Source organism: Microtus oregoni, unplaced genomic scaffold (genome assembly GCF_018167655.1).
Source record: "Microtus oregoni isolate MIOR12 unplaced genomic scaffold, Mior012 000008F_ref0000371, whole genome shotgun sequence".
NCBI classification, from domain to species: Eukaryota; Metazoa; Chordata; class Mammalia; order Rodentia; family Cricetidae; genus Microtus; species Microtus oregoni.
This window is the reverse complement of record NW_024543067.1, coordinates 44,016,411-44,028,440: the sequence shown is the minus strand read 5'-3', so window position 1 is coordinate 44,028,440 and position 12,030 is coordinate 44,016,411.

The following is a 12,030-nucleotide window of genomic DNA, read 5'->3' as shown; positions in this document are numbered from 1 at the left end:
GTCTCATATGCAAATTTAATGATGAATACTTGCTTTTTTAAATTCCTTTCTCTGCTGAAATTATATTTTGTCCCTCTTTCCTGTTTTTATTTATCCCTGAATTGTATGCATCTGATGAAGAAGGCCCTGAAGAAGTGTATACATTGGAAGGATTGGCTGATCTCTCGATTGTCTTGGTTTAGTCCTATTTGTAATGTCTGACAATATTTTTTCTATTGACTTTCTAAGACTAAAAAAATAAATCATAGCAGTATGTTCTTTTCAAGAGGCTCTTCCCTTTCTGTGTGAGGCAGTGAGCTGAGAGCCTACCAGAATACCTCTGAGAAAGGATTATAGCATTGACAAAGCTCTGTCTACTTCTGGTTATCCTTCAGTGAACCTAGCTGAGGGCATCGGGATGAGATTTTTTTTTAACCAGATGCCAGTCACACCAGGAGGTTCTTAACTCTAAGTCTTGTCTCTTCTTTATTATTGAACTATCAAAGTCTATTTTTTTGTTTGTCAAGGACTTTCTGCTAAGTTCCTCAGTGTCCCGTCTCGGCAAGCTCAGACTGACAAGCATCTTGAGCAAGAAATGACCCCATTTAAGGCTATGTTCTTTAGCCTTTGACTAGGATCCTAGACTCCCCAGTGTCTAATTTTGCACCTTTGGCTCCAAAAGATGGACAGTACCTCTGCTGTCCTCTCTGCATCTTAGCAACAGCATTAATCTGAGTTCTCAGCCTCTTGTTTTCAGCCCCAGAATTAGCAAGTATACAGGAGCAAAAAGGCAGCAATGGAGTGCTGGGTCTTACCCCTAGGATTTTCCCTTTTATGGTGTTTTAGACCTTCAGTCCTCAATACTCTGTGTGTCTCTGATGTTTTTCAAATGGATATTTTCTCTCCATACTTTTAATTACCTTGAGAAAAGGTCTTTAATTTGTCACAGTCAGAATCTGAATAGAAACCCCCCACCACCACACTGGATCTTGCATTTGTATGGGTGTTACAGTGAGAAGAGCAGACAATGTTCTACCAACAAATACTAAACAAAGCAAGCCCAGATAATGATGCATGTTCTTGTTACCAGGAAACAGGGCATCCCTTTTGTTGGAACTTGGTTTTATCAATAAAAAAATTTAAAAGTAGAATCAGAAGAAAACTCAAGGGTCGTTTTATTAGAGTTTGGGAGAAAAATACCAACAAGGCAGACAAAGCTGCAAAATAAGCAACTACTGAAGAGAGAGGGACAGAAAAAAAGGGAAAGTCAGACCTTTGACTTAGGGTCAGAAATAGGTTTCTTGTAAAAGGAGCTGGTGTAATGGTTTAGATAAAACCCTGTGGTTCCTGGAGTGGCCCATAGGTCATGAGGGCCAGTGGGTCCCAGGCAGTGCAGGTTGGGAGTCACAGGTTAAGAGACAGAGACGGACAGGCACACCATGCAGAGAAAGTAAGTATTTATTTAGTGGGTTATGGAAAGGAAAGGGAAAAGGGGAAAGGGCAGAGAGGGGACCCCCCTCCACAAAGAGAGAGAGAGAGAGAGAGAGAGAGAGAGAGAGAAAGAGAGAGAGAAGCAGAGAGAGGGGGAGGATGGGGGAGGGGGAGGAGAGGAAAAGGAAAGTGGCTCAGGATGGTAGTAGAAGGAAGATGCTCTTGCATACACAGACAGGGGAGGGGCCTATCTCTTAAAGGGACAGGACAGACCATTATAGCTGAGACTCTTTTTTTTTTTTTGAGGTGCTGACCTAATTAATTTATTTTATGGAATGTCAAAATAAAATAACTTTTTGTCTCAGAAAGTCATTCCAATTTTGTGGATTTTGTTTGAAAACTCAGCATTTTGATGGCAGTATATGACTTAGAACAGCTTTTGGATAATATCCACAAGTCTTTTCCACCCAAGAATAAGTTTTTAGCTGAAGTTTAAAAGGAAAAGTCAATATTTGGCTAGAGAGTAAGGGTAGGTCTGTTTGTTAATTGTACCATGAGCTTGTTTCTCTCGCTCGCTGTTTTAAATCAGGAATCAGGGAGCACCCCGGTTTGTTTGCCCTGACATCTTAGGGCTATTCTTCCTGGTGCTTGGCAGAGAGGTGAATTTGGAGAAATTTACCATCTAAATTTCTTTTTTTTTTTTTACATTTTTTTAAATTTTTTTATTGAGAAAAGGAAAAAAAAGTTTCTGCCTCCTCCCAGCCTCCCATTTCCCTCCCCCTCCTCCCACCTTTCTCCCCCTCCCACCACTCCTCTCCTCCTCCCTCTCCAGTCCAAAGAGCAGTCAGGGTTCCCTGCCCTGTGGAAAGTCCAAGGTCCTCCCCCCTCCATCCATGTCTAGGAAGGTGAACATCAAACTGGCTAGGCTCCCACAAAGCCAGAACATGAAGTAGGATCAAAACCCCGTGCCATTGTCCTTGGCTTCTCATCAGCCCTCATTGTTCGCCATGTTCAGAGAGTCCAGTTTTATCCCATGCTTTTTCAGTCACAGTCCAGCTGGCCTTGGTGAGCTCCCAATAGATCAGCCCCACTGTCTCAGTGGGTGGGTGCACCCCTCGTGGTCCTGACTTCCTTGTTCATGTTCTCCCTCCTTCCACTCCTCATTGGGACCTTGGGAGCTCAGTCCAGTGCTCCAGTGTGGGTCTCTGTCTCTGTCTCCATCCATCACCAGATGAAGGTTTTATGGTGATATGCAAGATATTCGTCAGTATTGCTATAGGATAGAGTCATTTTAGGTTCCCTATCCTCAGCTGCCCAAGGAACTAACTGGGGACATTGCCTTGGGCTCCTGGGAGCCACTCTAGGTTCAAGTCTCTTGCCAACCCTAAGGTGGCTCCCTTAACCAAGAATTGTGCTTCCGTGCTCCCCTATCCAACCTTCATTTATCCCAATCATCCTGTTTCCCCAAGTTCCCCCATCCTCCCCTTCTCACTTTTCTCTCCCCATCTCCCCTTACCCCCATCCCACTCTACCCCCAAGATCCCAATTTTCTTCCCGGCAACTTTGTCTACTTCCCATATCCAAGAGGATAACTATATGTTTTCCCTTGGGTTCACCTTCTTATTTAGCTTCTTTAGGTTCACCAATTATAGATTCCGTGACCTTTATTTATGGCTAGAAACCAATTGTCAGTGAGTACATCCCATCTTCATCTTTTTGGGTCTGGCTTACCTCACTCAGGATAGTGTTTTCTATTTCCATCCATTTGCATGCAAAATTCGAGAAGTCATTATTTTTTACCGCAGCGTAGTACTCTAATGTGTATATATTCCACACTTTCTTCATCCATTCTTTTTTTTTTGTTTTGTTTTTTCTTTTTTTATTTTAAAGGAGAAAAAAAAACAAGTTTCCACCTCCTCCCAGCCTCCCATTTCCCTCCCCCTCCTCCCACCCTACGCCCCCTCCTCCCACCCTTCTCCCCCTCCCCCCACTCCTTTCCCCCTCCCTCTCCAGTCCAAAGAGCAGTCAGGGTTTTCTGCCCTGTGGTAAGACCTAGGACCTCCCCTCTCCGTCCATAACTAAGAAGGTGAACATCCAAACTGGCTAGGCTCCCACAAAGCCATCACATTACGTAGGATCAAAACCCCGTGCCATTCTTCATCCATTCTTCCATTGAAGGGCATCTAGGTTGTTTCCAGGTTCTGGCTATTATAAATAATGCTGCTACGAACATAGTTGAACAAATGCTTTTGTCATATGATAGGGCATCTCTTGGGTATATTCCCAAGAGTGGTATTGCTGGGTCCAGGGGTAGGTTGATCCCGAATTTCCTGAGAAACTGCCACACTGATTTCCAAAGTGGTTGCACAAGATTGCATTCCCACCAGCAATGGATGAGGGTACCCCTTCCTCCACAACCTCTCCAGCAAAGGCTGTCATTGGTGTTTTTTATTTTAGCCATTCTGACAGGTGTAAGATGATATCTCAAAGTTGTTTTGATTTGCATTTCCCTGATAGCTAAGGAGGTTGGGCTTGACCTTAAGTGTCTTTTGGCCATTTGAACTTCTTCTGTTGAGAATTCTCTGTTCAGTTCAGTGCCCCATTTTTTAATTGGGTTAATTAGCATTTTAAAGTCTAGTTTCTTGAGTTCTCTATATATTTTGGTGATCAGACATTTGTCTGTTGCGGGGTTGGTGAAGATCTTCCCCCAATCAGTAGGCTGCCTTTTTGTCTTAGTGACAGTGTCCTTTGCTTTACAGAAGCTTCTCAGTTTTAGTAGGTCCCATTTATTCAATGTTGCCCTTAATGTCTGTGCTGCCGGCGTAATACATAGGAAGCGATCTCCTGTGAGAAAGTCAGGAGAATTGGGAAAGTTTGCTTAGGATTTTAGATAATATTCAAAGAGATAAAAGGGGAAAAGAAAAAGTTAGATTGTTTATGTTCGACTTTTGAGACAGGGTCTTTCTATGTAGCCCTGGTTGTCCTGTAACTCCTATGTAAACCCTGAGCTTAAACTCACAGAGATCCACCTGCGTCTAGCTCCTGAGTGCTGGTTTTAAAGGCATGTGTCACTCACTGCACCTGGCCTCTGAATTTACAGTTTTCAAGGCAGAACTCAGAAAAGCAGGCAGGCTAAGCAATAACAATCTGCAAAGAATCGCACCAAGGAAGGGCCTTCAGGAGATTACATGAGCATTGTCTCCCAAAGTGCTGATTGTTCCTTCTGTCTCCTCAGTGCGTCTCTCAGACAGTAGTTCTCAACTTACCTAACACTGTGACCCTGTGATACAGTTCTTCATGTTGTGGTGATCCCCCTCCCCCCCCCCCCGACCATCTTTTTAAACCATTATTTTCATTGCTACCTCATAGTAGACATTTCGCTATTATTATTACTCATAATGTAAATATCTGATCTTCAACCCCCAGGGGGTCATGACCCACAGGTTGAGAACTGTCACTTGATGAGCGTCAGCTTTTCTGGGTCCTCCTATCCAGAGGGCTCAAGCCTGGCTGGATTGACTTTTAAGTGAGGAGACGACAGTATGTGATGTTTCAGAAGCTCAGAATGTCACATCTCCACCCAGGGCCAGAGCTAGAACTCTGGTCCCTTGACCAGAAGTTTTCCTTTTAATGGAGCGCAACAAAAGCCCGTTTGTTACCTCCACTTTTCATGTGCTACTTTCAATCTTAGAAGCAATTGTGATACTTCTCTCTCTATTATTACCAAGAAATGGGAGGTGGGATCCAAAGCCAATTATAAGAAAGGAGTCTTCAATGTCCCCGAAGCCCAGTAACACCTGTCTAGCTGCCGGGCACACGATGATGATAAACAGGATGATGTGAAAATTATAACGTGGCCAACTGCCATCCGCCTACCTGTGGCTATACAAAGTACCTTTATTGATGAAAAACTCCCCATAGAAAGAGTTCTTTTTAAGAGCTTGGGTAGGAACATGGAAGAAAGTTGACTTATTACAAAGAGCCCTGAGGAGGACAGAGTACAACCATGCCTCAAATCTCTATTCAAGGCTTCAAGAGACCAAAGGCTTTGGGGGGGGGGGGGAGAGAACAGAGAAGAGCTTCAATCAGACAATGAGCCGGAAATTCCCATGCTGGCTGGGGTCTTTCTGAAGCTCCTCCCCCTCCAGTGGGGTGCTCTGAACCTCAACCTCCTGGGCAGCATTTGACTTTTCTTTTTAGGCAATACTGTTGAATAAGTCAATTCTTGTAAGCAAAGGAGGAGAGGGAGCAATCATAAAGGATGCTGTATAAAGGGATGTTTAAAAAAATCGAAAATGACGATGGAAAGGACAGGCAAAAATAAATGTTCCCACTCCATCCCCTGACATCCTAATTTTCCTCCTCCCAAATAACCAACTTAAGAAACTTGTTCTGGCCCAAGAGTAAAGATGTCTAGCCTTAGGGCACAATTGCTCCCAGCTGGGGAAACCTCCCTCAGGCATTCTAACAGGGGAGTAGCATTTAATCCAGCCCTTGGCCATTAGGAACCACGCACCTCCCACAGAGTTGTTTTTTTTTTTTTCAACCCAAGTCAGAAAAGAGAGAAAATTACCCAAGAGCTCCTCTTTCCATACATTTAGTGCCTGCTAAGAAAGAAGCCACTGGAGGGCACTTTGGTAAATGGGACTTCCTAGGTCTGTCGTTAGCAATTGAGGGAACCATCCATTCTAAAGCCTGTCCTGCTGCCATAACTCACAGGTCTCCCTAATTCAGATGGGTTGAGGATGTTGAAGTCTGGAAATAAGCTTTCCCCACCACTGCACCTCACTCGGCTCTCGGCCTTACATCATTTCCAAAGCATTAAGCACCCTGCAACTGGAGAATCCCGCCACTGGGCTCCATCTGTAACACCTGACATCATTTAGAAGACACTGCAAGGGCACACGAGCTCTCTTTGACCAGAGACATAAATAATGCCGAAGAAAAAAAAATTAAGTTAAAAGGCTTTTCTTTCCCTAAATGGATTTGCAGAATGTGGCTTCCCAGTCAGGCTATGAAACACTGTGAGGAAGTGTTTCGGACAGCCAATGAGGTAACGCTGAACAATTGGCATTCAGATATGAGACGCTACCGAGAATAGAAGACTTGGTAAGCTATAGGTTGCACGATGACTTATTGACCTGCTGAGAAGGTGAGATGAACAGTGTAGCACTATTATGTCTCCAGGCGCCCACAGTACTAACAGAAAGTGGAAGCAGGACAGACAAACACTGGGATCTGTCCAAGAAGGAAAGGCCCTAGTTTCTAGAGTTACCCACTAAGATCTGGGGAAACCACACAGGACTAACTTCTGCCAAGAGGCTCCCAACCAGCTTCTCCATCTCACCGCTACTTGGCAGGCTTGAAAAGACAGTGCAAACAGCCTGCTTTGTCTTCCCATACTCGGCATCCACACTGGGAAAGGGAATGAGAAACCAAGAGTCTCAGCTTCTTCTAATGCACTAGAAGTGTTGCCAGTCCCTTGGCACCAACAGGATTCCCATCTCATGTCATTTCTGGCCTTATGTGATGTAGGCAGAGGCTGCTTGTTCATTCACGGCCACTCAGACCAGAAATAACCACACAGAAACTGTATTAATTGCAACACTCCTTGGCCAATGACTCTAGCATATTCTTAGCTAGTTCTTACATCTTAAATTAACCCATTTCTATTCATCTGTGCATTGCCACGTGGTAGTGGTTTACAGGTAAGGTTCTGTTCAGCCTCTGACGTCTGTCTTCTGTGGCAGCTACATCAGGCTTCTCTCTAAATCCACCTACTCTCTATATATCTTTTCCAGCCTGGCTATATTATGTTAATTCATTGGCCAAAAGTAGCTTATTTATTAACCAATGGCAATAAAACGTATTTACAGCATACAGAGGGGAATTCCACATCAAAGCAGGATAACACTGACAATGTCCATGCCATGGAAACTCCCCACGGATTCCCAGGCCTACCACATGAAGCTGCTTAACCTAGGCATTCTAGAGGAACTGTATTACTGTCTAAGACTACATGCAAGCAGTAGATCTCAGCTTCCCAAAGCAGCCCTAGCTGTAGGCAGTGAGTGGAAAAAGCTACACCATAGAGCATCAAGGAAGAAAGACCACAGACCGTGTGCTGCAATATCTTCTATTCCAAAGTATCTCAATAATTTCCATGTAAGTGAAATAACTGGGACTGGAAAACTGGTTCTAGTGGTTCCCTGTGCCTTACAGATCCTCTAGGAACCATTTATTTGATATACAAGAAGGCTATTTTCTTAGAATATAGCTAATCAATGATAGGGACATGTACTATGTAAACACTGAGAGGGTATGGATGCGTTCACTGTCTAACAAAAGCCAGCATACAGTAGATGCTGCTATGGCCCAGAAACTTGCTTAGTCCTGTGCAGAGAGAGGAACACATGACTAGGGGATTATAAGCAAAGAAAGGAATAGATAAGGCAGAATTGTATACCTTCATATACATAAAAACAAGGTGTCCAACAAAGAACCCATGGGAAACAATAAAGAGTGCTTCCTGTGGTCCTCTAATAGCTAACTACCTGGTACCCCCGCCTAGGCACTGAGAGGGAGACAGAAGTGAGTGTGATGCAGTCCTTGCTCTAAAAACTCAGACTCTCTGATGTAGATGCATTGCTTGATGAGACTGTTCTACATTGCAGTAAATGGCAAGATGGGAGCTTTGAGAACATGGAGAGGGCCCATGGCCTAGGCTAGAAGAGACTGGGCAAAGATGTCTGGCATGTCATGTAAACTGAATGAGAGCATAGCAGTTTGAATGTCATTGGCTTGGCCCCCATAATGTCATAGGAAGTGGCACAATTAGGAGATGTGGCTTTGTTGAAGTGGGTATGGCCTTGTTGGAGGATATGTATCGCTGTGGGGGCGGGCTTTGAGTTTTCCTATGCTTGGGATACCACCCAGTTTCTTGGTTGTCTGCACCGTGTCTGCCTGTATACTGCCATGCTCTGAGCCATGATGAGCATGGACTGAATCTTTAAAATTTTAAGTGATTCACCCCAATTAAATGTTTCCTTTATAAGAATTGCTGTGGTCATGCTGTCTCTTCACAGCAACAGAAACCACTAAAACAGAGAGTAAAATGAATTCATGCAAACGAAAGGAAGGAAGAAGAAAGAGTCTAAAGACATTCTAGGAACGATATACTTAACGTGCAGTGCAAATGTTACAGTAGAAATATCCAGTTGGACTTTCATCATGGATTCTTGGCAGTGAGGCCAGTCTTGAGAACGGTAAGAATCCACTGAAAAATTTCAAACGGACAACAAATGGTCAGACATTTTTATTTTTCAGATCTTCTAAACACAAGTTAGGAAAGTGCAAATGGTACCAAAATAGAGGCAGAGCTTCACATTAGCATATTGTTAGAATACTTCAGATGAAAGATAACAATGCCTAGAACTTCATAGCTACCTACAAATTTTGACATATACTTAAAAACTGATTGAAAATGATAGTGACCTGAAAGAGCGACAAGAGGGTATATGTATGTGCTAAAGCAATAAGGGACATATAGCAGAAACACTGTCAAGTCTGGTCACTAACTAAATATGGAGGGTAAAGAGTCAAGGAAAGTGAGCATCCATGGTTACGGCTAGAACCATGAATGCTGGTAGAATAAAAAGTGGGGGAGTGTGGTCAGAAGATGGCACTGGGGTGACTTCTAGTTAAACAGGAGAGCACTTGGGATGTAGGAGAAAGCACACAGATAGGTACGAGATAGTGTACCCTATGAATCTCACATGAGACCCGCTAAAATCACTAACGTTTGCTCGCATCCCTGACTTGAAAACCACAGACAGCAAAAGCAAGAGAAACTGAATAACCATTTAAGCTCATTACTGGAAAAAAATTATCCCGGGAAACATCTAAAAGGCAATTCTCCACAGTTGGCTAGAGATATAGTAGATGAAGGTAGAGGCTGGAGGGTGGGTAACCATCACCAGAAAAGGGACAGACACACAGAGGACATCCCACTATCGTTACTGTCCCAGACATTCTTGCAGTTCCAAGCCCAGCCATCCTCAGTAAGAAATAAGAAAAGAGTGAAGGAGGGAGGCTGGCAAATCCGATAAAGATGGATGGAGGGGATTGAGACAAAGACACCTTCAGGCACGACGTTAGCTCCAACTCACCAACTCAAAAACAAACTCATTAATTATCCACCAGCCAGGGCTGACGTAGCCCCGGTATAAATAGTCCACACACCAGCTCTCAGTGAGACAAACAGCCCTGAGGTACACACACCGGGGCTCCTTACTCCTAACTGAATGCATAACCAGCTCTGCTGTGGCCAAGAACAATTTCTCCCTGAAGGATGTAAACTTCACCCAGGATCCTCATTATTTCTCGTTTTTGTAAGGTGGTCAGAGCAAGCCAATTGCAAGCTTTCTTCTCAAGCATGCCATTTAGTCTAGGTTCTTTCCAACCTAATTCTCAATGGCATGAAGAAATTGGTTTTCCTCATCCATAAGTACACACACTTTATCCCATTCATAATTTCTAATATGTTTAGACTATGAGGTCATAAAGGGCACAAGTGACTTTGAGGGAGTACACTCACTATCTCACCCCAGATCTATCAACCATCCTCCTGGTCATTCAAAGTGCACAGGTTGTCTTCATCTTTGCCTTCTGCTTTCCGTGCCCCAACACCCCGACTCCAATAGACACTATGCTCTCTGGGAGCCAAGTCATACTGCCCTGACAACTTCTCTCCATCCTTGGTGATCCAAGTCTGGCTTCAACCATTGCCATTTCTGTCCTAAGGTTTCCATCACCGAATTCCTCAAGGCCAACCTGTATGTTTCTGACTACGGTCAGAAATGTCACTCTAAATTACAAAGCTAAAATTGTCACTTGATTTTTACAAAGCTCCTTATTGACTTTCAGCTCCAATGAAAAAAAATAAAAGCTCTTTAAAGTATCTACAAGACATTTCATAATCACGCCATATCCATTCTTGCATATATTCAACCCTATTTTGCCCCACCTTCATTTGAATTCTGTGTTCTATGTAGCAGGCAAGTCAAGATGCATTTGCTTTCCTGATAACATATTCTCTCTCTTCCCCTTCAGAATTCTGTAGATCCTCTCATTCTGTTTCCCTCATCTACTCTGGATAAATCCTTTGAGGGTAGTGATACTGTGTGACTTGGCTACAGTTGTATTGCTACTTTCTACCAAGTACATGGAACATACTCAATCTTCAATAACCATTCTCCCTTAGTAAATTATCGGGAGTAAACAAACCAACAAACAAAAATGGTCAGTTAAGGTTATTTGGTTGCAGATAGGACTCTGATTCTAGATTATTTAAACAAAAAATGAATCCTGGGATAGAACACTGAGTATTCTGACAGGAAACATGCAAAGGCCAAGGCAGTGCATATGATCAGTGTATCTGAGAAGAAAGATCAGGTGTGGCTGTGTCAGATGAATAAAGACAATATTTTGGACCTGTTTTACTTTATTCAGTGCCTCAACTAAGAGGATGGCAGAGCCGTGGTAGGTCATGTGATGTGAAGAAGGCAAAGAACAATCTCTACAGCAAAGAGTTAAATGTTAGAGGTCACAGCCAAACAGTGCCCACAGGTGTACAAGTCTGAGTTCTTATTAGTGGGATTCTAAAGATTGAATATATGGACTCTTGGCCCTAAGTTCGAGGGTTCAATGGCCAAAGAGAGAGAAAGAGACTAAGATGACACTAGTTTGGTCTAAAAGAAAGGTGATTGTCTATGTACAAGCCATGGAAATTACACCATATAAGAGACAACAACAGAAGCGTAGAAAAATACATAGAGAAAAATAACAATAATTGACAATGCAGGAAAGATGAATTCGTTAACCACCAAAACTGTTTCATGAGCTCACTTGGTAACAGTTTTTCTTTAAGATCACAATTACACAATGCTTTTTTTTTTTCCCTATTGCCACTCAGCAGACTAAAATGAAGCGTGAATATCTCAAGATCCATGATGGAATGTGTGCCTTGAAGACCAGTCTACTCTTCCATTCTTAAAGATATCCAGTAAAGAATGGGCAGCAGTGACCAGAAACTACTAATTTAGAATCCAAGCAGTCAGAGCTTTGCCAGGTGATAGCCAGAAGCCCTTGGTGTGCTGAGTTCTCCATGCCTCGGTTCCCCATCTTCCAGTGAACCTAGGCATACCCAGTACTCTTTGCTAAGAACAGAGAATAATCCCTGGGACACCGAAGTACTCCGTGAATGGAAATGAATATTTTTTAATTACACTATTCTTTTCTGTTTTTTAAGTGCTGGGGACTGGACCCAGGTCCTCATACCTGCTAATACCACTGAACTACACTCCCAGCACCAATAATAGCATGATAGAAAATTTACTGGGCAATAAACTGTCTTTTCATAGTGTATCTTTATCTGATGTTTAAAGGAGTAGGGGACCTGGCCTGGCCATTCCTGGTTTTGCTTTAAAGGCAGAGGCATAAAGTCAATAGCATCTCCCTTGCTCCTTGCCTTTGGGAAACTAGCTTCTACATCCTGCACACGGCATCACCTACCCTTTCAAAGGGGAATGAGGCATCTCAATAACATTTAGCAGCATGGCC